The sequence below is a fragment of the Lithobates pipiens genome, unplaced genomic scaffold (genome assembly GCF_037356315.1).
Source record: "Lithobates pipiens isolate NorthernLeopardFrog02 unplaced genomic scaffold, aLitPip1_a1.2 Scaffold_18, whole genome shotgun sequence".
NCBI classification, from domain to species: domain Eukaryota; kingdom Metazoa; phylum Chordata; class Amphibia; order Anura; family Ranidae; genus Lithobates; species Lithobates pipiens.
This window is the reverse complement of record NW_027507758.1, coordinates 614483234-614505040: the sequence shown is the minus strand read 5'-3', so window position 1 is coordinate 614505040 and position 21807 is coordinate 614483234. Positions and strand designations below refer to the sequence as shown.

Sequence of the window (21807 nt, the reverse complement as noted above, 5' to 3'; positions counted from 1 at the left end):
AGAGGATGGAGGGGACTGTGTGATCAGGGACAGGAGGAGAGGATGGAGGGGACTGTGTGATCAGGGGACAGGAGGAGAGGATGGAGGGGACTGTGTGATCAGAGGACAGGAGGAGAGGATGGAGGGGACTGTGTGATCAGGGGACAGGAGGAAAGGATGGAGGGGACTGTGTGATCAGGGAACAGGAGGAGATGATGCTGGGGACTGTGTGATCAGGGACAGGAGGAGAGGATGGTGGAGGGGACTGTGTGATCCAGGACAGGAGGAGAGGATGGAGGAGACTGTGTGATCAGGGACAGGAGGAGAGGATGGAAGGGACTGTGTGATCGGGGACAGGAGGAGAGGATGGAGGGGACTGAGTGATCGGGGACAGGAGGAGAGGATGGAGGGGACTGTGTGATCAGGGGACAGGAGGAAAGGATGGAGGGGACTGTGTGATCAGGGGACAGGAGGAGAGGATGGAGGGGACTGTGTGATCAGGGGAAAGGAGGAGAGGATGGAGGGGACTGTGTGATCAGGGACAGGAGGAGAGGATGGAGGGGACTGTGTGATCAGGGACAGAAGGAGAGGATGGAGGGGACTGTGTGATCAGGGACAGGAGGAGAGGATGGTGGAGGGGACTGTGTGATCAGGGACAGGAGGAGAGGATGGAGGGGACTGTGTGATCAGGGACAGGAGGAGAGGATGGAGGGGACTGTGTGATCAGGGACAGGAGGAGAGGATGGAGGGGACTGTGTGATCAGGGGACAGGAGGAGAGGATGGAGGGGACTGTGTGATCAGGGACAGGAGGAGAGGATGGTGGAGGGGACTGTGTGATCAGGGACAGGAGGAGAGGATGGAGGGGACTGTGTGATCAGGGGACAGGAGGAGAGGATGGAGGGGACTGTGTGATCAGGGACAGGAGGAGAGGATGGAGGGGACTGTGTGATCAGGGACAGGAGGAGAGGATGGAGGGGACTGTGTGATCAGGGGACAGGAGGAGAGGATGGAGGAGACTGTGTGATCAGGGACAGGAGGAGAGGATGGAGGGGACTGTGTGATCAGGGGACAGGAGGAGAGGATGGAGAGGACTGTGTGATCAGGGACAGGAGGAGAGGATGGTGGAGGGGACTGTGTGATCGGGGACAGGAGGAGAGGATGGAGGGGACTGTGTGATCAGGGGACAGGAGGAGAGGATGGAGGGGACTGTGTGATCAGGGACAGGAGGAGAGGATGGAGGGGACTGTGTGATCAGGGAGAGGATGGAGAGGATGGAGGGGACTGTGTGATCAGAGGACAGGAGGAGAGGATGGTGGAGGGGACTGTGTGATCAGGGACAGGAGGAGAGGATGGAGGGGACTGTGTGATCAGGGGACAGGAGGAGAGGATGGAGGGGACTGTGTGATCAGGGAACAGGAGGAGAGGAAGGAGGGGACTGTGTGATCAGGGACAGGAGGAGAGGATGGTGGAGGGGACTCTGTGATCCGGGACAGGAGGAGAGTATGGAGGGGACTGTGTGATCAGGGGACAGGAGGAGAGGATGGAGGGGACTGTGTGATCAGAGGACAGAAGGAGAGGATGGAGGGGACTGTGTGATCAGGGGACAGGAGGAGAGGATGGAGGGGACTGAGTGATCAGGGACAGGAGGAGAGGATGGAGGGGACTGTGTGATCAGGGACAGGAGGAGAGGATGGAGGGGACTGTGTGATCAGGGGACAGGAGGAGAGGATGGAGGGGACTGTGTGATCAGGGGACAGGAGGAGAGGATGGAGGGGACTGTGTGATCAGGGGACAGGAGGAGAGGATGGAGGGGACTGTGTGATCAGGGACAGGAGGAGAGGATGGTGGAGGGGACTGTGTGATCAGGGACAGGAGGAGAGGATGGAGGGGACTGTGTGATCAGGGACAGGAGGAGAGGATGGAGGGGACTGTGTGATCAGGGACAGGAGGAGAGGATGGAGGGGACTGTGTGATCAGGGGACAGGAGGAGAGGATGGAGGGGACTGTGTGATCAGGGACAGGAGGAGAGGATGGTGGAGGGGACTGTGTGATCAGGGACAGGAGGAGAGGATGGTGGAGGGGACTGTGTGATCAGGGACAGGAGGAGAGGATGGAGGGGACTGTGTGATCAGGGGACAGGAGGAGAGGATGGAGGGGACTGTGTGATCAGGGAACAGGAGGAGAGGATGGAGGGGACTGTGTGATCAGGGACAGGAGGAGAGGATGGTGGAGGGGACTGTGTGATCCGGGACAGGAGGAGAGTATGGAGGGGACTGTGTGATCAGGGGACAGGAGGAGAGGATGGAGGGGACTGTGTGATCAGAGGACAGAAGGAGAGGATGGAGGGGACTGTGTGATCAGGGGACAGGAGGAGAGGATGGAGGGGACTGAGTGATCAGCGACAGAAGGAGAGGATGGAGGGGACTGTGAGATCAGGGACAGGAGGAGAGGATGGAGGGGACTGTGTTATCAGGGGACAGGAGGAGAGGATGGAGGGGACTGTGTGATCAGGGGGACAGGAAGAGAGGATGGAGGGGACTGTGTGATCAGGGACAGGAGGAGAGGATGGAGGGGACTGTGTGATCAGGGGACAGGAGGAGAGGATGGAGGGGACTGTGTGATCAGGGACAGGAGGAGAGGATGGTGGAGGGGACTGTGTGATCAGGGACAGGAGGAGAGGATGGAGGGGACTGTGTGATCAGGGACAGGAGGAGAGGATGGAGGGGACTGTGTGATCAGGGACAGGAGGAGAGGATGGAGGGGACTGTGTGATCAGGGGACAGGAGGAGAGGATGGAGGGGACTGTGTGATCAGGGACAGGAGGAGAGGATGGTGGAGGGGACTGTGTGATCAGGGACAGGAGGAGAGGATGGAGGGGACTGTGTGATCAGGGACAGGAGGAGAGGATGGAGGGGACTGTGTGATCAGGGGACAGGAGGAGAGGATGGAGGGGACTGTGTGATCAGGGACAGGAGGAGAGGATGGTGGAGGGGACTGTGTGATCAGGGACAGGAGGAGAGGATGGTGGAGGGGACTGTGTGATCAGGGACAGGAGGAGAGGATGGAGGGGACTGTGTGATCAGGGACAGGAGGAGAGGATGGAGGGGACTGTGTGATCAGGGGGCAGGTACAGAGGATGGAGGGGACTGTGTGATCAGGGACAGGAGGAGAGGATGGAGGGGACTGTGTGATCAGGGGCAGGAGGAGAGGATGGAAGGGACTGTGTGATCAGGGGACAGGAGGAGAGGATGGAGGGGAGTGTGTGATCAGGGGACAGTAGGAGAGGATGGAGGGGACTGTGTGATCAGGGACAGGAGGAGAGGATGGAGGGGACTGTGTGATCAGGGGACAGGAGGAGATGATGGAGGGGACTGTGTGAACAGGGACAGGAGGAGAGGATGGAGGGGACTGTGTGATCAGGGGACAGGAGGAGAGGATGGAGGGGACTGTGTGATCAGGGACAGGAGGAGAGGATGGAGGGGACTGTGTGATCAGGGGACAGGAGGAGAGGATGGAGGGGACTGTGTGATCAGAGGACAGGAGGAGAGGATGCTGGGGACTGTGTGATCAGGGACAGGAGGAGAGGATGGAGGGGACTGTGTGATCAGAGGACAGGAGGAGAGGATGCTGGGGACTGTGTGATCCGGGACAGGAGGAGAGGATGGAGGGGACTGTGTGATCAGGGACAGGAGGAGAGGATGGAGGGGACTGTGTGATCAGGGGACAGGAGGAGAGGAAGGAGGGGACTGTGTGATCGGGGACAGGAGGAGAGGATGGAGGGGACTGAGTGATCGGGGACAGGAGGAGAGGATGGAGGGGACTGAGTGATCAGGGAGCAGGAGGAAAGGATGGAAGGATGACCTCTGTGCTCGCCAACAAGGGTTTCTCCACCAAGTACTAAGTCATGTTTTTCTTGGGGATCAAATACTTATTTTACTCACTGAACTGCAACTTAATCTATAGCATTTGTTTTACTTTATTTTTTATTTTATTTTTGGTTAATATTCTGTCTCTATCATTTCAAATACACCTATGATACAAATGATAGACTCTTCATTTCCTTGTGGGCAAACTTACAAAAATCTGCTGGGGATCAAATAATTATCTTCCCCATTGTGAGTGTATGTGAGCTAGGGACCATAGACTGTAACAGCCTTGAGGACAGGGAGTGATGTGAATGTTCACTATGTAGAGTTCTGTGTAAATTGTCAGCTCTATAATACCCTATAGTAACTAAGAAAAGAGAGAAGGAGAAAAGTAAGTGAAAAGAAATGGGAGCCTTACCAACAGCATTTTGTGCATCAGTCAGATCTTGAAGTAGGACCATACCCAGGAGAATGGTGAAAGCGATCACTGTGGCCTTCATGTTGCTGTTTGGAGAAATATGTTTTCTCCTGGGTCTACAGCTGGATTTTATATCCTGATTTCTGGAGAGGATTGGGCGGGGGGGTCTGACGCGGGTTATTTATTTCTTAGGCATTGTTCAAGTTTAACAATAGGCTTTTTAGGTCTGAGGTCATCCGAACAATGGTCTAACATATGTTTTTTGTTCTTTACCCAATACCTCCCTTCCTCCAAGCCGAGAACGAAATGTGAAAATTAAAAAAATATATATATATTAGCTCTCACGGTAGATGTGTTTTGTACAATGAGTCCGTGGCAGACAGGGACTATAGTTAAGGGCCTGGTATCTCACTTTTATTAAAAAGGAAACAAGAAAAAGTCTTTATGACACAGGGTTTCCAATGCAGGGGGTTTCAGCTTCACACAAAATGAAAAAATGCAGAGCCACCTGGCTCTGAAGCCCACTCAGCTTTCATTGTAGTACCTTGCTGAGCAAGCCCACTTTTAGCTCCTAGGTAGAGGTTCTCCAAAAAACAGTAGACTTTACTCCGAGACTCACAGAGTCCTCTTGACCCCCTGGACTTTTTCCCAGTTGCCTCAACTCTAGAATGTGACCTAGGAAATGCATGTGTGCTGCTCGGGCTCGGTGGTAAAGGGGTATGGTATTGATGCTTCCGCAGCTGCTGTTAGATTGCAGACTGGATGGAACCCCTTCTGATTCCTATGAGGCTTCAAAGAACAATAGGGTGGCCCCTAAAAGTCGTACATCTAAATGTTCTGTAGTGGTGAGTAGAGTGGCAACCTCAGCCTGGACTCCAACAGGACATGCACCCAACGCATTTCACTCTGCCCCCGGAGCTTAGTCATAACTAAGCTTTGGGGGCGGAGTCAAACACATTGGAGTTGTGGCCTGGTTGGAGGCTGAGGTTGCCACACTACTCACCACTTCAGAACATCTAGGTGTGCAACTTTTTGATGCCACCCTGTTGTTCTCTAGTCTCCCAGACTCTCTCAGTTGGGCCAACTCTCTCGGTCCAATGGCCTGGAACCTCTCCCACATGGAATGCTGTCTCAAGTAGCTTGCCTTGGTCTCTAGACAGGAGCACACATCCCTCCTGGTATTCCTCCCTCCTGGCCTCACTGGATTGAAGATTCTATCCTGCCCATTACTCTCTGGAACCTTCAAGACCCCAGCCCTGATCCAACATCTACCAAATCCAGAGAAAACATAACACAGATTTCTCTACTCGCTATAAACATGTGTAGCACCCTTTACTTTAGGTAGGTGCTAGAAATAGGTTTTTGTAAATGAAGGTAAATTTAATCAGGCCTAGCTTCGTACATCTAAATGTTCTGAAGTGGTGAGTAGAGTGGCAACTTCAGCCTAGACTCTAACCTGGACCCGCCCCCAACGCATTTCACTCTGCCCCCCCCCCCCCCGAGCTTAGTCATAACTAAGCTTTGGGGGCAGAGTGAAACACATTGGGGACGCAGTCTCCCAGACTTTCTCAGCTGGCCCAATTCTCTTGGCCCAAGTAGCTTGCCTTGGTCTCTAGACAGGAGCACACATCCCTCCTGGTGCTCCTTCCTCCTGGCTTCACCGGATTGAAGATTCTATCCTGCCCATTACTCTCTGGAACCTTCAAGACCCCAGCCCTGATCCAAGATCTACCAAATCCAGAGAAAACATAACACAGCTTTCTCCATTCGCTATAAACATCTGTAGCACCCTTTACTTTAGGTAGGTGCTAGAAGTAGGTTTTTGTAAATTAGGGTAAATTTAATCAGGCCTAGCTTACCTGTTTTTTTTTTTTTTTTGATCTGTGTGGGCTGGGAGTGGCTCAGAGTAGGCTGGTGACTCACAGATAGCATCATCTTTCAGGATTCTAGAAAGAAGGAAGGGAAGAGAGGTGGAACTGTCTGGGGTGTCTCAGGAAGCCATGAACAATCCCCAACTAAGATTGGCAAGGGGCAGACCTCCTTGATATACCCAGGGTCAGCCCAGCTGGGGAGGAGTTGTTGGGTGAAAGAAGCTTATAATAGAGCACTAGGTTGTCGGGGCCTTTGAGGCACTCCCCAGTCTGGGAAGGGAGGGTGACCTTGGGCCTGAGGGGTTCGGGTGCAAGTCGTAGGCCTTGCTGAGAAACAAAGAAGGATCTGGACAGGAGGCACAGAGAGGAACCAAGAAAGACAACAAGAGCTAGTGCTTCAAGGCAAGTCTCCTGGAGGTATCCACCGGAGGGCAGCCTGGAGGGCAGGTGAGTGACAGGCACAGTTGGGAGAACTGGGGAGGAATGCTGGAGTGGACTACTGGGAAAGTGCAGTCTGAGGTGGATAGAGAGCCAGCAGGAGAGACTGTGATGTTATGGGCAGTTGAGTCAGGCAGCTACAGGCAGGAGGGCTGGCACGGCCGAAGGAGCACTGACTGGGAGCAGTGGTTCATCAAAGGTCAGCTAGCACTAAAGAATTTCCTATATTTGTTGCTACACTAAAGGGACCCGCAGTCCCTGCCTGCAAATGGCAGTTGCTAAGGCTTGACAGAGACACATATGGGCCTACCATGTGCTATCTGTACCAGGAACCAAGTATTGTACAGGAGAGAGAGGAACAGTCTACAAATAAGCATTGTGCTGGAGGAGAGGAGACTGGAAATGGAGGTTCCAACTGATCATCTGATCATGATTCCCTTATTGATTCTGGGCATCCCATAATTTCCCTTACCCTAACCAAGTTCAAAATCCCTCAATAAAATACAAAACAAACATACTGAGGTCCCAGCCATAGCTTAGGCTGGGGAGCCTATTAAAGTCTGGGGTTTCTTTTTTCTGATCTGGAGAAGCACTCGGCAGTATACCGTGTAGAGACTGGATAGAAGAGGGTCCAGTGGCTGGTGGTATTGTGAGTTTGCATCTCCATCACTAAGAAGCACTCAGGTGATCACAAGGTGGCAGTTGATGATCTTAAGGCCTTTTGAGTACTGACCAAAGCCCTGTGCCTTAGAGGCTGTATAAAGATATTTTGTTCTATAAAGAAGCACATTCTTAGCATTTTTCTAGCAAGTAGTAGTGTGAAAGTTCCCTACCAATAAAGTAAGGAGAGATAAGTCCTCAGTTACTTCAGTTCCTTGCCTCCCCCACACCTATCCAAGTTATACTCTGCAATTGAAAATATACAAAAGATACTCTCAGACTGTTTATTGAGCTGGTAAGAGAAGAAAATCCTGTGTGCCGGGCTTTGTGTGCACTTAGGAAATGGGACCATTCAAAGCCAGCGGCTCCTGCGGGTGTGCGCTACATACAGTATATGAATGTCTAAAGTCAGAAAATTATTTCATATTAGTTTACAGTATATATAAAAGCTAAAGAGACTGACCTGCGACCTACAAGATGCTACCTCTCAGCCAGATTAGCCCCAGTTCCCCTCTTGCTTCCCACCTAGTGTCATGGCCAAGGGATGGGAAATGTAGGAGCCATTCATTGGCTGTCTCTGTCTGAGCCACCAGGTAGTACATTTGCCTAAGACATATCAGGTTCCTTTGTTGGGCATTAGAGGGGAAATAACAGGGAAATTAGGCTTGTCCACAGTACTCTCCAGGTCACTCGTAAGTATTTTGGGAGAGATAACGAAGGGATCTTGATCCACTAATTTTCATACCTGCTGATATTATGGTGCTTTGCATGACTATATATGGCCAATGATGTCACCCAGCATCCCCTGCTGTCTGTTTACATTCCAGCAGCCAGGGATCTGTCATTTCGTGATGGGAGTTATCGTCAAGTGGTGGGTCATTGTGGACGGTGGGTTATTGTGATTTAAGAGGGTTTACATTGTTGGACACTTCATTCACATCTGAAAGTAGGACCATAGAGAATAGTAAAAGTGGCCATTGTGGCCTTCATACTGACTTCTGGAGGAATATGTTTTCTCCTATGTTCCTGGAGAGGATTGGGCATGGGGACCTGACACAAGTTATTTATTTCTTAGGCATTGTTCTAAATTTAACAATAGGCTTTTTAAGTTTGGGGACATCTGAACAATGGTCCAATATATCAATGTGTTTTCCTCTTTACATAATACCTTTCTTTCCCCAAGCCAAGAAACAAAATGTGCCATTATATATTTATGCTTGTGCAATTTTTTCTTTCTCTCTATTTTTTTTTTAGATGGATGTGGGCTTAATCTCCTTGTGGTTTCTTGTATCAGGCTCTTTGGCAGCAGGAATTCTTGTAATTGTCTTTTCAGGCCTTGAATATTAACATACATTAACGTCTAAAGTTAGAAAACTGCTTTAGGTGAGCTAATTTTTAAGAGCTAATAATACTCACTTGACCTTTAAGGATTCACTTCATGGCCAGACTGGCCCAAATATTCCTTTTGCTTCCCACCTAATGACATGGCCAATGGTCAGGAAATATGAGAACAATTCATTGATTGCCTCTGCCTGAGCCACCAAGCAGTATGTCTGTCTATCACAAATTGGGTACATTAGAGGGAACATAGAAGGTAACTGGAGCCCATCCAGGGACCATTGCAGGTCACAGGTAAGTATATTTGGCAGCTTTTTTTAGGTGTAAGAATTGCAGTGCGGGCAAATTGACCCGAAGCCTGTTTTTTACTTTAATTCAACTTTAACAATCTTACTGGTGCAGATATGAAATAACCAAAGGGCATCAAAACATTTTTAATCTGCTCTCTTCTGGGCCCAGTTTGGTGACCAAATGCCTAGAAACTTGCTCATATGATCGTAGTTAAAGGGAAGAATCACTGTTCAGACACATCAGCCCTACCCTGCAATATGAATCATGTGACTGAAGGCCTAGGTTTCTGGCTATATGATGACACTGAAGAAGCTTGGACCAGCATTTTCCACACCAGTTAATATTATGGTGCTTTGCATGACCATATGTGGCTAATGATGTTGCGCAAGACATCTTCTGCCTCTACCTAAGCCACCAAGCAGCAGGTCTGTCTATCATATATCTGGTCCCTTAGCTGGTGCATTTGACCAGACATAGAGGGGAATCGGAGCCTGTTCAGGGGATGCTCCAGGTCACATCATTTGTGCCTCCTCATCAGTGACCACCAGTGCTGCCTTATCAGTGCCAATCTGTCCCCATCAGTGCCCCCTCATCAATGTCACCTATCAGTGTGCCTATCAATGCTCATCAGTGCCGCCTATCAGTTGATTCTGCCTGTCTTTCCACTTCCTGTCACAGGCCAAGCTGTCCAACAAAAGTGACAGTTGCAGGGTTGGGACGAACCATTTAACAACTGCCAAAGGGGGGTGCGGGGCTTACAATGGTCAGTTTTTATTCATATGGCTTGAATTTTTTTTGATAGAAAAGGAATCGGTTCTGTACCTGCTTAACAAGTGTTAACTGGGTTTAATCTTTTTCATTTTTATTTTACTAAAAGTTTATTTAGGTCTCATGCACACAGGGCTTTATTTTCTTCCCTGAATGCCTTTGCTCTAGGGGAGTAAATCGCAGCTCGAAAAACCCACTTAAAGCCACATTTTGCATGCACATTCATGCGCGTTTGTCTGGTAGGTGAGCATGAAAAGCCATAAACAGGAATCTGCCTAAGGGACCCATCTTGTCTGCTGTTATGCCCTTCCTGACAGCGTTTATGCGCATTTATGCACATTTGGCGTTAATGAATTCTATCCTGGGCTTCAAAATGCATGAACACAGAAGAACACAAATGTGCCTAAATGTATCTAGCGTGCTTATACAGGTTTTCTGTTTTGTCTTCCCAAACAGCCCACTTAGGAATGTGATGGATTAGAACTATAAATTAGTTCTTGGTTATCTGCTGCTATTCCTAATTAAAAAGTATAAATGTGCATGCACATTAGAAGTAAACACTCTCTGAGATATGTTCAGCTCAGGCTACTTCTAAAAACTCCTTTATTCGTGGGCGGTGTTAATATTTTATACAGAAAGATACGTCATTACTATGTCAGTCTAATAGGTACATCTTATTGGTTACAATACAAGAGAAATGAAGAAACTTGATGCTTGAAGTTTGGTTGAAGCTGGTTCCCTTATCTCGAATGCATTCCTCTAACGCGTGGGATGTAGGGTATAGACGCCATCTTCCCGCAGAACAGGGTCAATCTGTATGCTACATAATAAGTAAGGAGCATGGGAACATGTATACACATAAGCAAATAGACATTTTCTGATTATCATTATGTACATTGGATTCCTCAACAGTCCCCCCTAAAATGGCTATTTTCTTCTGTCCCTCATCTAAAGGTCCTACTCACCTGGCCCATTCTCCTCAGCAACTCTTTTAAGCTGTATATAGAGTTAGGCAGCAACTAGTTCACTACCCCCCTCAAAACAGCTGGAGAAGGGCAATCAGGTGCTATCTATCCCTATAACCCTAGAGGATTGTGAGATTTTGGACAGGGAGTGACTGTAGAGGAGTGAAGGGTTTGTTATCCTCCATCATAAGAGGGTCCTCTTCTTCTTGGTGGAGAAATGTAGGTGTGCTGTTGTCCACAGCCTTGCTCATTAACTTCTTTACGAAAGGTAGAATACAGCATACAATCAGGGCTAAAAGAACCAGGATTATTAGTACCGTTACCCCTATCTGGGCGAGCACCTTCTGCCACCCACTCATCCAGCTAAAATATTGATCCCATGGGTCTGTAATACCGGAGTTCTTCAACTCCAATGACAAATCTTCTAATTTCTTTATAACTAAAGTTACTTTACAATTTGGGCCGGTATTATCAGGAATGTAGGTGCAACAGGTTCCCGTTTTTTCTATGATTTTGCAGACACTTCCTTTCTCAGCTAACACCATGTCTAAGGCCATCCGGTTCTGGAATGTCATGTAGGAAGTGGGGGGTAACTGGTCAGCAATTCCCTGGAGGGCATCTTTAGTGTAATTCACGAATCTTTGTTGGTTGTAGTTTATGTAATTGATCCAATCTACATCCTTGTTCACATTTATTATGGGGATCAAAGACTCAAAACCAACTTTTACCTGATCCCTGGATTTGAATTCATCAGGGACCCCCCTTGGAACTCCTATAGCATCTATGTACACATGAGGGTCAAAGCTTCCGGAGAGAGCTGCTCGCTTCCTCCTCTGACTGTGTGCTGGGTCAGTGTATGTATCAGGAGTATCTTCTGCTAGGATATGGAGGGGGATAATCACCTTTTCAAGGGCACATTCACCGGTCCAGATACCCTCTAATCTGGTCCTATGTTCCAACCCACTGTCCCTCCCAGGAACCACAATTCTGGCCCCAGTAACTGTCTGTAAAACACACATATTACCATCAGGGATGTCTCACCTTACCAACAGGGATGTCACTGTACCAATGGCATTGCCATGAAAGAGTCAAACGGACAAGGTACTATGTCACAGTAATCAAAGGTAAAGGTGGTCACATGTGTACCTGAAGAGTTGTACCAAAATGTAATTATGTTATCATTTTTTTTTTTGTTTTTTTATTTGTGATGACCACCTCCTGAGCCTCCCCCCTAGACCAAACAGAAAAAGGATATGCAGCATGGTCGTCATGAAGTGGGCGGGATCTTGTCCTCGGGGGTGGGGCTTTCTTGCAGTGGGAGGCGTGTATTCAGGTATTCTTCCCGGCCAATTCCACTGAGGTGGCTGTGGTCAGCAAAACTTGGAATGGACCATCATATCTGGGTTCAAGAGAATGTTTTCTCACAAATTTCTTTACCAGCCCCCAATCTCCAGGCAGTAGTTGGTGTGTTCCTGTATCTAATTCAGGATCTGGAATGGAAGAAAACACCTGGACATGCATTTGGGTTAATTCTCGTGATAATGAGGTCACATAATTAGTCAACACATCAGATTGCAACTGTAACTGTTGTGGAAAGTAACAGCCAAGTCTGGGGGCTGAACCAAACTAAATTTTATAAGGGGGATAGGGCATATTTTCCCCGGGGTGTGTGTCTGACACTGAACAGGGCAATGGGCAAACTGTCTGGCCGACTCATGTTAGTCTTTTGGGCCATCTTCTAACATCCTGTTTTTTAGTGTCCCTTTTATCCTTTCTACCTTCCCGCTACTTTGAGGGTGGTAAGGGGTGTGTAGAGCCAACTGAACCCCCAGTGCTGCCCTAATCTTTTGTAAGGGTAGCTGTGAAGGCTGGGCCTGATCGCTCTCTATCACCTCTGGGACCTCAAATCTACATACTATCTCACTCAGTAGTTCCTTAGCTGTGGTCCTGGCAGTCATGTCCACCTCCACTAGGGGGCGTACTCGAATCTGCCACTCCTTTGGCATTTGGGAGTGATCAATTTGTATCCTCTGGAAGGGGTATAGAGCTTTTGCCAGGTGCTTCTTCTGTGCCTTTTCTGTACATTCTGGGTTACATTTGTTGCAGATAGTGCATGATCTGCAGAAGTTGTTGATCAATGGAGTAACTCATAAGTTCATAAGAGTCTTTGTCAAGTGGGCAGCTCCATTTGCCCATTGCACCATGGCTGGGTACATACTCCTGGGTAGACAAGGCTTCTTGTTGCACCCCGTTTCCAGCTTTCCTTCTCATCCGGACTTGCTGCTTCCTGTAATTATTTCAGATAAACTCTGTCCACTGGGAGAGTCCGTAGGATAAGCATGGAGTGGTCTTTTTCTACCACCCCGCTGTCCACTTCCCGTGGACCACTGGCTGTCTGTTTGGCAGCTGAATCGTCTAGATTGCCTCGAGTTTCCTTTTGAGTTGAGTTTGTCCTGTGCTTTACTTTAGAATAGTCACTTGGGTTGGGAGAAGCAGGGCGTCCATCAAGTCCTTGATGGCTGAGCTATGTTTCACAGGTGTTCCTGCAGCCGTCAGGAACCCTCTGTCCTTCCAGATAACACCAAAATCATGGGCAACGCTGAAAGCATATCTTGAGTCCGTATGAATGTTGGCTCTTTTTCCCTCTGCCAATTTACATGCTGTAGTAAGTGCTTGCAGTTCTGCCACCTGTGCAGACATCGCCGGCGGTAAGGTTTCAGTTTGGAGAACCGAGTTTTCAGTGGTGACCTGGATCCTGCAGGGGTATTTCACTCACGGTGGGGAGATGCGTGGGTTTCCAGCCGCATTAGTACGATGCAGTCATGGGGTGACAAGTCAAGACTCGACTCCTCCTCCTTACCCCCCTCGAGAAGTGGAAGAAGGGTGGTAGGTTTCGGTGTTTGACAACGTAATAGAGTAATGCTGTCTAGAAGGTAGAAACACAGGAGTCTCAAGTGTCTGGCAATGGACAGATGTTTCGGCTGGATCTTGGTGGAGTATGGGAGCAATGTCATGGGGAGCAAGCAGAACGAGGCAGAGTCCGAGAGCCAAGTTTGAAGTTTTGTCAAACAAGGCTTGTGCAGCAAAGACAGCTTACAGACACGATGGGCCTCCTCTTGCTATCGCATCCAGCCGACAGGAATAATATATATACACCTGTAGCATGTCCCAGATGTTCAGATACAAAGGGCTTGAACGTTTTGTCGTAGTCTGGGAGCCCTAGCACCAAAGATGGTGTGCTTGAAGGCCTCAAAGTTGGATATTGCTTCAGGAGACATCTGGAAGGGGTCTGCTTTCAGGGTATCATACAAAGCTTGCATCAGTAGGGAGCCTTCTGGAATCCATGCTGTGCAATACGAAATTAGTCCAAGGAAGGAATGAAGGGGCTTCTGGCCTTGTGGCAGTGGGATGTCAGAGATTGATTACACCCTGTCTTCAGTGAGGTGTATTGTCCCATGGGACAAGACAGTGTCCAAGAACAATTACAGATGTTGAGCACCACTGCAATTTGGGCTCCAAGAACAATTACAGATGTTGAGCACCACTGCAATTTGGGCTTTCAGGCTTCGCAACCCTGTGTGGCAAGATAGCCCAACTGGCTTTCTGAGGTGACTTCAACAGTGGGTAAGTCAGCTGCACAGTGGAGAAGGTCATCAACATATTGGAGGAGAGTCACTTCCAGGTGATCCTCTTGTTATGTGTCAAGGATGATAGCCGTAGCATTTGCAAACTAGCTTGGAGAGTTCTGTGCCCCTTCTGGCATAACTGCCCAGGTATACTGTTTCTTTTCGTGGGAGAAGGCAAAGAGGTACCTGCAGGAAGGATGCAGGGGTACACTGTAGAATGCATTTGCCAGGTCCACCACAGTGAAGTACTCAGCCATTGGAGGTACAGCTGATAATAAGGTATGTGGATTTGGCACAATTGGGGTGTCCAACACTGTGACTTCGTTAATTGCTCGCAGATCCTGCACCATCCTGTATCTGTCAGGTTCTCCCTTAGGTGTTTTCTTCTTGACAGGAAAAGAGGTGTATTACATGGTGAGGTACAGGGGATCAAGGCCCCATTCTGGACCAAGGCAGCTACATGTTTTGAGATAGCTTCTGATTGAGCCAACTTAAGTGGGTATTGTGGTTTCCAGGCAATGATGCGCCCTCTTTGAGCTTGGCTGAAACTGGTGGCACTTTTAAGTGACCAATGTCTTCCGGGCCTGTGGACCATAGACACGCAGGAATTCTGTCAAGTACTTCTTTTGGTATTGAACTTGGAGTTATTGCTTCATGAAGTGTCATCAGGAGAGGCAGAGAATACAAAGCAGATGAGTCTTCCAAGGATAGGGGAGTATGTAACTTCACCCCCCCTATAGGTGTGAAAATGATTGATGCCTGTAGTCTGGACAGCACATCAGCTCCTTGTAGATTCAAGGGACATGTAGAGGACACCACAAATCTGGTAAGCAAATCAGGAAATGTCCCCACTTGGAGAGGCTCAGTGAGTGGACTGGAGCAGGGCACCCCATCCACTCCCACGCAGGAAACATCAATAGTGGAAAGGAAAGAATTATCAGGCAGGTCCTCAGCCCTCAACACACTCCTGGCTGCACTCATGTCAATGAGACAAGTGGTAGGTTTTCCTTGTATAGGTAACGTGACCTTTGCTAGGGGTCCCCCAGTCTCATTTGAGGACACTGTCATAAGGGGTGACACGGGTTTTCTCATTTCCTAGCATGAGTTGGGGCGTGGTGGTGGAGGTTCATGTCCACGTTGCACTTCGCGGGGATCCCTGTCTTGTCTCAGATGTCTTGGGGCTCTGCGTACTCTTCTGATGTGACCCCGCTTCCCACAGTTGTAACAGATGATCTTTTCCCTGGTATTGGGCAGTGGTTTCGGACGAGTGTAGGCAGGATCTTCGTCTTGTGTTACCATGAGGGGCGTTGTTTTTTTTTCCTTTTTGGTTTTCTATCCCTCTGGCCACCAACAGTAAATTGGACATTTTCATTGAGCGATATTCAGGGCGGGCCACCATCAGGCTTTTTCTGATATCCTGTCTGAGTCCTGAGACAAAAGCAGATGATAACACGTGTGTGTGTGTGTGTCTTTTCATAGAGGGAGAAGCCCAGATGTTCAAAGGCCTGTATGAGTCTAGCATGATACTTCTCCACAGACTCCCCTTTATCTTGGGCAATATCTTGGATTGTGGTGGTCTGATCTGCCAATTTCTCCTTTGCCCAGTCGCGGAGTTGTGCACAGAACTCCAAGCCTGAGGTATAAGAAGTGGCACTTGCCAGGCAGGCATCATTGAAGGCTGTCTGCATGACTGGCCAAAAGACATGTCCTGCTTTAATTTGGCATAGGCTGATCAAGTCTCTCCAGGCAGCTGAGTAAGCTTCTTGTATCTGCACTATCCTGCGGTAGAAGAGCATTGGCTGTTTCTCTGGGTCAGGCAGACTTGTCACTAAGGTTGCTGCTTGTGATGGGGTAAAAGCGACATACATCACCAGTGCCCCTTCTGGTAACCGAGACTGGTGTTGGGGCGGGGGCTGAGAATGGGCACTGTTTCTCATGGTTGTCAGCATATGTTTGCGATCCTCTCGGAACTGTGAGTCCGGAGCCGGATTAGGGGTTAAATCAGCAGGTGGCCTTGCTGCCTGTTGTTGGTCTTCCCACTCGGACGCTTCTTCATCATTAACATATCCGGCCTGTGAAGGTAGTGCTTCCATATTAGGGAAGACAGGTGTGTGGTAGGAACCATCCTGGTTTAAAAGGGAAGAACTGGTTATATGCCATGGCTGGGCCTATTGGGTGTACCAAGATGGCCGCCGGCAGGAAGTGCACTGGGCTGTGCCTGAAGTGAGGGCTTGGGTGTACCAAGATGGCCTCCTGGGAGTGGTCACAGTGGGTTGTGCTCGGGTTGGGGTGGTGAGAAGGGAGTGGGCGTTAGGCGGATAGCAGGGTTGTCCCTCTCCTCCTTCGTTCCAGTTTTTGTATATGGGGGCGGTACAGCCACATTATCAACTCTGTGATTCACATACATAGTACAATTTGCATCTTTCTTGATTTCCTCTTCTATCCAACCTTCTTTGTGCAATGCCCTTGCCGTCCTGTACCATGCTTCTGCCACATCCAATAAGCCGTTATCACACAGACTCCCCTTTGTCTTCTTATCAGCACATGCCATTCCTCTGCTTCTTGCAACATCTTCTCTCCTCTTCTAATATCACATTCTAGCATTCCCTTCTCTCTCTCTCTTTCTCTCTCTTTCTTTCTTCGGACGGCTTAAGAGGAGAATACAGGTAACAAATTGGTTAATACTCCTCTGACTGCTGTCTTATCAAAGAATTCCTAGGGTGGGGGCTCGCATCCCTGCGAGAGATCTGTCTCCTCGCACACTCCTGACTATTCTATCTCTTCGAGGGTCAAAACTAGCACGTCAGAGGTGGTGTGGAGCAGTGGCTTATGGCCCAACTGATCCTTCAGGTAGCCACTTTCTCTCACCGTCACGCTCTTCGTGTATGGCAGTAATGGACAAATACACACAGTACAGGACATGACACCTGACACTCTTTGAACTGCAAAGATAGCTCTCGGGAAAAGCTCACCTGAGTCACAAGACTGCCAAATTCCAGCTAGCCTTCTTTCAAACTGCCCTAATTCACAGTTTGAGATAAACCCTCAGGAAAGCTTTCCCGAGCAGAACATTCATAGACGTTTTGCAAGGCTGCCACTTCCGCAAGCCTTCTTTCAAACTGCCCTAATTCACAGCTTGAGATTAACCCTCAGAGGTCCTACACAGCCAACCTCGAGTAACCCCGTCTATAAATGCCGGCAGAATTCCACCCCACCACTAGAGGTAGAATCCAGGGGTGAGGATGGACACACGCCTGCAGCTGCACTTTCAGTCTGCTAAATTTGCAATCCTTCAGAATGACAGACACTGAACAGATAATAGTCAGCAGAAAACCATTAGCAGGTTCGTTAAAACGGCTTCAGGCGAGAAATAAGTTACCTGCCTCTTTGAACAATCGAAAGGAGCCAACAAGACAAAATCAACCAGCCAAACCAGAGAAGTCGTACAAATGGTAAGGATAAATATGCTTACCGTACTGTTAGGGCTGCACGCTTAACCCCCTTCTCTGATCTGGCCAGCCGTTCAGTCCTGGAATGCGGTCTCCCTTCGATTGAAGCCTGAAAGCCGCCCCACACACGGGCGCCAGTTGTGATGGATTAGAACTATAAATTAGTTCTTGGTTATCTGCTGCTATTCCTAATTAAAAAGTATAAATGTGCATGCACATTAGAAGTAAACACTCTCTGAGATATGTTCAGCTCAGGCTACTTCTAAATACTCCTTTATTCGTGGGCGGTGTTAATATTTTATACAGAACTTGGGGAGGGTCGTTGACTGGAGACGTAATGGGGCATCCAAACTCTGGGTACAGCTTGAACAGGACCAGACATGCATACCCCTGAAAGGAGCGCTGTGGTGCTACAGGGACCTCCCGGCGCCCCTAAAACTACACCCCCTTATTGGCACGACGCTGAGACACAGCCATGGCGCCATCGCCAAGACTGCCCTGATCTCTGTACTTTCTCCCCTGCTTCCCATCTTAGGTCATCCGAGTTTTGAACCAGGCTTACACTGTGCTACCTACGCATCTCTGGTGGATGCCGGCCACGACAGTGCGGCCAGTTTCTTGACGGAGGGGAGATGGCCCTCTTTGACGGAGCTTACTGTAGCGTCAGGGACGTTCCGCCTACCGTTCTGGACGGCTTTACAACTACACCATTTCCTACATTCGCTACCGCACCCGCGGGACTTTGCACAACATCTGACGCCATTTGAGGACCTGTGCTCAACGAATGACCCAATGACCCACGTGCTTTCTCAGACCTATACCCTATTATCCTCACCTGTAGAACCACCTGTATTGCCCTGTTTACTTAAATGGGAGCGGGACCTGGGCCGTGAATTCTCACCGCTCCACACTAACCGTATTATCACTCTAGCCCTCAAATCTTCTCTTTGTACCAAGATGCAGGAAACCAACTTTAAGATCCTTACCCGTTGGTACCTAACGCCTTCCAGGCTGAGCAAGTGCTACCCTTCGTCCTCAGATCGGTGCTGGCGCTGTGGTGAGGAGAAGGGTACTCTGCTCCACGTGTTCTGGTCCTGCTCCAGACTACGATCGTTCTGGGTGGAGGTCCGTCGTATATCCCAGCAGTTCGCGGCCTACCCCATCCCGGATGATGCTGCTTTTTTCTTGCTGCATCTATCAGTGGTCCCCCTCAAGAAATATAGGAAATCCCTTATGTGTCACCTTCTCAATGCAGCTAAGGCATGTATTCCCCTATACTGGAAGCACAGTGCCCCACCAACAGTGGCGCATTGGTTGCGGAAGGTGGAGGACATACGGAAATTAGAGGACCTTATCCTTACTGCACAGCACAAACAAGAGACATATAAAAAAACATGGGATAGCTGGTGCGTGTTTATCTTCTCCGTGGAAGGCCAATCCCTACTAAAGTCGTGATCCTCCCTTGGTTCCATTTACGGAACAGATGACCCGATCCACCGCCGTGTCTGTCGGCCTATTCTTTATTCTTTTCTGTCCCTTATCTCTTTCCCCCTCCCCCACCTCTTCCTCTTTACCCCTCATTCCTGTCCTCCTACTTCTATCCCTATCCATCTCCGGTAACTCTGAGTTTCCTCCCTGTGGTTAGTCGGAGGAGGCTCAGAAATTGTACCCCACTCCTGTACCATTTCACGGAGTTCGCAGGTTCACTGTTCTTACTTTCTGCACAAGCAAAGATCTCCTAAATACTATGTTGATTTATTATATCTGGTTCGCTGCACTGTTTGAGTGACTGTACGCTCTTGATACCACATTGCTTTTTGTACTGAGGACTCTACTTGTTTTTTGTCTTTTACTGCCTGTATTGTGGGGTATTCCCTACCGGAGTTAACTTAATAAAAATTATATTTGAAAAAAAATATATATATATTTTATACAGAAAGATACGTCATTACTATGTCAGTCTAATAGGTACATCTTATTGGTTACAATACAAGAGAAATGAAGAAACTTGATGCTTGAAGTTTGGTTGAAGCTGGTTCCCTTATCTCGAATGCATTCCTCTAACGCGTGGGATGTAGGGTATAGACGCCATCTTCCTGCAGAACAGGGTCAATCTGTATGCTACATAATAAGTAAGGAGCATGGGAACATGTATACACATAAGCAAATAGACATTTTCTGATTATCATTATGTACATTGGATTCCTCAACAGGAACACTGTTAGGCCGCGTACACACGCGCGGACTGTTCGCCCAACTTTGTCCGTCAAACAGTTTCGGCAAACAGTCCGCTCAAAATTAGCATGGACGGACATGGCCACACACGACGGACGAACAGTTTGCTGAAACCGTGCGCGATGACGTGAACGGCACGTACGACGGGACGAAAAATACGACGTCCTATACACTGCATTATAACTTTCGGCGTGTAAATCCTTTCTGAGCATGCGCGGAACTTAGTTTGACGAACAAGCCTACACACGAGCGGACTGTTCGCTGAAACAAGGTTTCAGCGGACAGTTTTTCGGAAATTCCGTAAAACCTTGTTCGTCAAACTGTCCGCTGAAACTGTCCGCTGAAAGCCCACACACGAGCGGACTGTCCGCCCAAACACTGTTCAGCGGACAAAGTTGGGCGAACAGTCCGCCCGTGTGTACGCGGCCTTAGAATATTATTCCAAATTCATAATTCGGCACTTATAGGTGTTATAATAATATTTATGGCAAGCTTGCAAAACATATTTGGTTTTATGATTAATCATAATAAATAGTATGTGTGAATGACCTTGATCAAGTGTTCAGTGAAACATGACTAGGGTAGCCAGATAACTTACTTCCCTGACAATACATGTAGACCTTAACTATTAACCTTAAAATAAATACTCGGACACCTGCTTGGATGAAAATGGCCTCAACGGCCTTTATTAAATAACAATAAAAAACAATAAAAAACTAAACTTTATTTTAAATATTTTCAACAATACAAAAACTTGTAACAACTTCCAGTTACCCAAAAGATACTAAGTGATTTTCGGCTGGTCCCTGACGACCCCTTATTATTTTTGAGCCTGTGATCCCCTCTTCGTCAGCATCTGTCCCCAGCCGCCAACTCTCCTCGAGGACTCACTAACTGACCACAGACCCCCAACACATGTTAGCCATTAATCTGGACTGACACCAGCCCAAACATAATGAATCCATCTCTGGCATGGGTCCCAACCTTTTTCAAATGACCCATGCATTTCTACATATATATTTCCATATATATATAGCAGTCGTCAAGGACCCAACGCCACCGCGGAACAAGTGTGAAACCTTACACTTGTGACCGCTGCCACGCCAACAAAGCCCGGTGTACTCCATTTCCAACCCTAAGGCCCAAAGATCAATGCCAACAGGGTTCAAATGAACCCCGTCACCCCTCAAGTACCTCCAGGTGCCCACCTCCAGCTCCCAATGACGAATGACCACCCCTCCATTCCGGGCAATAAACCGTCCCACCTCTTTGTTTACCTTAATCCTGGTTTTATTTAGCTTTTCCCAGGACCGAGCCCCTCTCCAAGACATGCGGGCCACTATATCGGACCACACCACCGTCATATCCGGGAAAGCGGTACAGAGCCTCAAGAAATCCCACTGGATATCTTTGATCACCTGGCGCATGGGCCGGACCCCCAGATCATTGCCCCCAACATGGAGCACCAGAATATCCGGGGACCTGTCCAATGCAGCAAAACGATGTACCTCGGGGACTACCTTATGCCACATCATCCCGGAATCCCTATCCACCTGACTGTGCCTTCCTCCCTGGCCACCCTGAGTTGTCTACCGTCAGGCCTGACATCAGCCCTCCTGGCCCCCCAAAAAACAAAAGAATGTCACATTATCCAAACGAGACATCGTGGGGGATCTGAAAAGACATAACCAAAAGAAAAACATTCAAACCCATCAGTATTACTACTAAACAAAAACATCAAAACATAGAACAGCAAATCATTACAATAGTTGTGGCCTAACATATAACCGATACCTAGCCGATTCCCACCTACCGATCTTCTTAATGACTTCCAACGGAAGTCCCCACAAGCTGCTTCAGTAGCCGCCATTATCCTAAAAGAGTGGGATGCATACTCACCCG

At 48.5% G+C, this 21807-nt stretch overlaps 1 protein-coding gene and 1 long non-coding RNA gene across 2 annotated transcripts in view; both read right to left on the bottom strand.

Moving 5' to 3' along the window:
- LOC143990354 (uncharacterized) overlaps window positions 1–4387 on the bottom strand; it is a 36744-nt gene extending 32357 nt beyond the window's left edge. The window contains exon 1 of the long non-coding RNA XR_013277278.1: window positions 4265–4387. This is a non-coding gene — a long non-coding RNA (uncharacterized LOC143990354). The remainder of the gene's footprint in view (window positions 1–4264) is intronic.
- Window positions 1–21807, bottom strand: part of LOC143989263 (uncharacterized) — a 436678-nt gene that overhangs the window by 230331 nt on the left and 184540 nt on the right. The window lies entirely within an intron of this gene.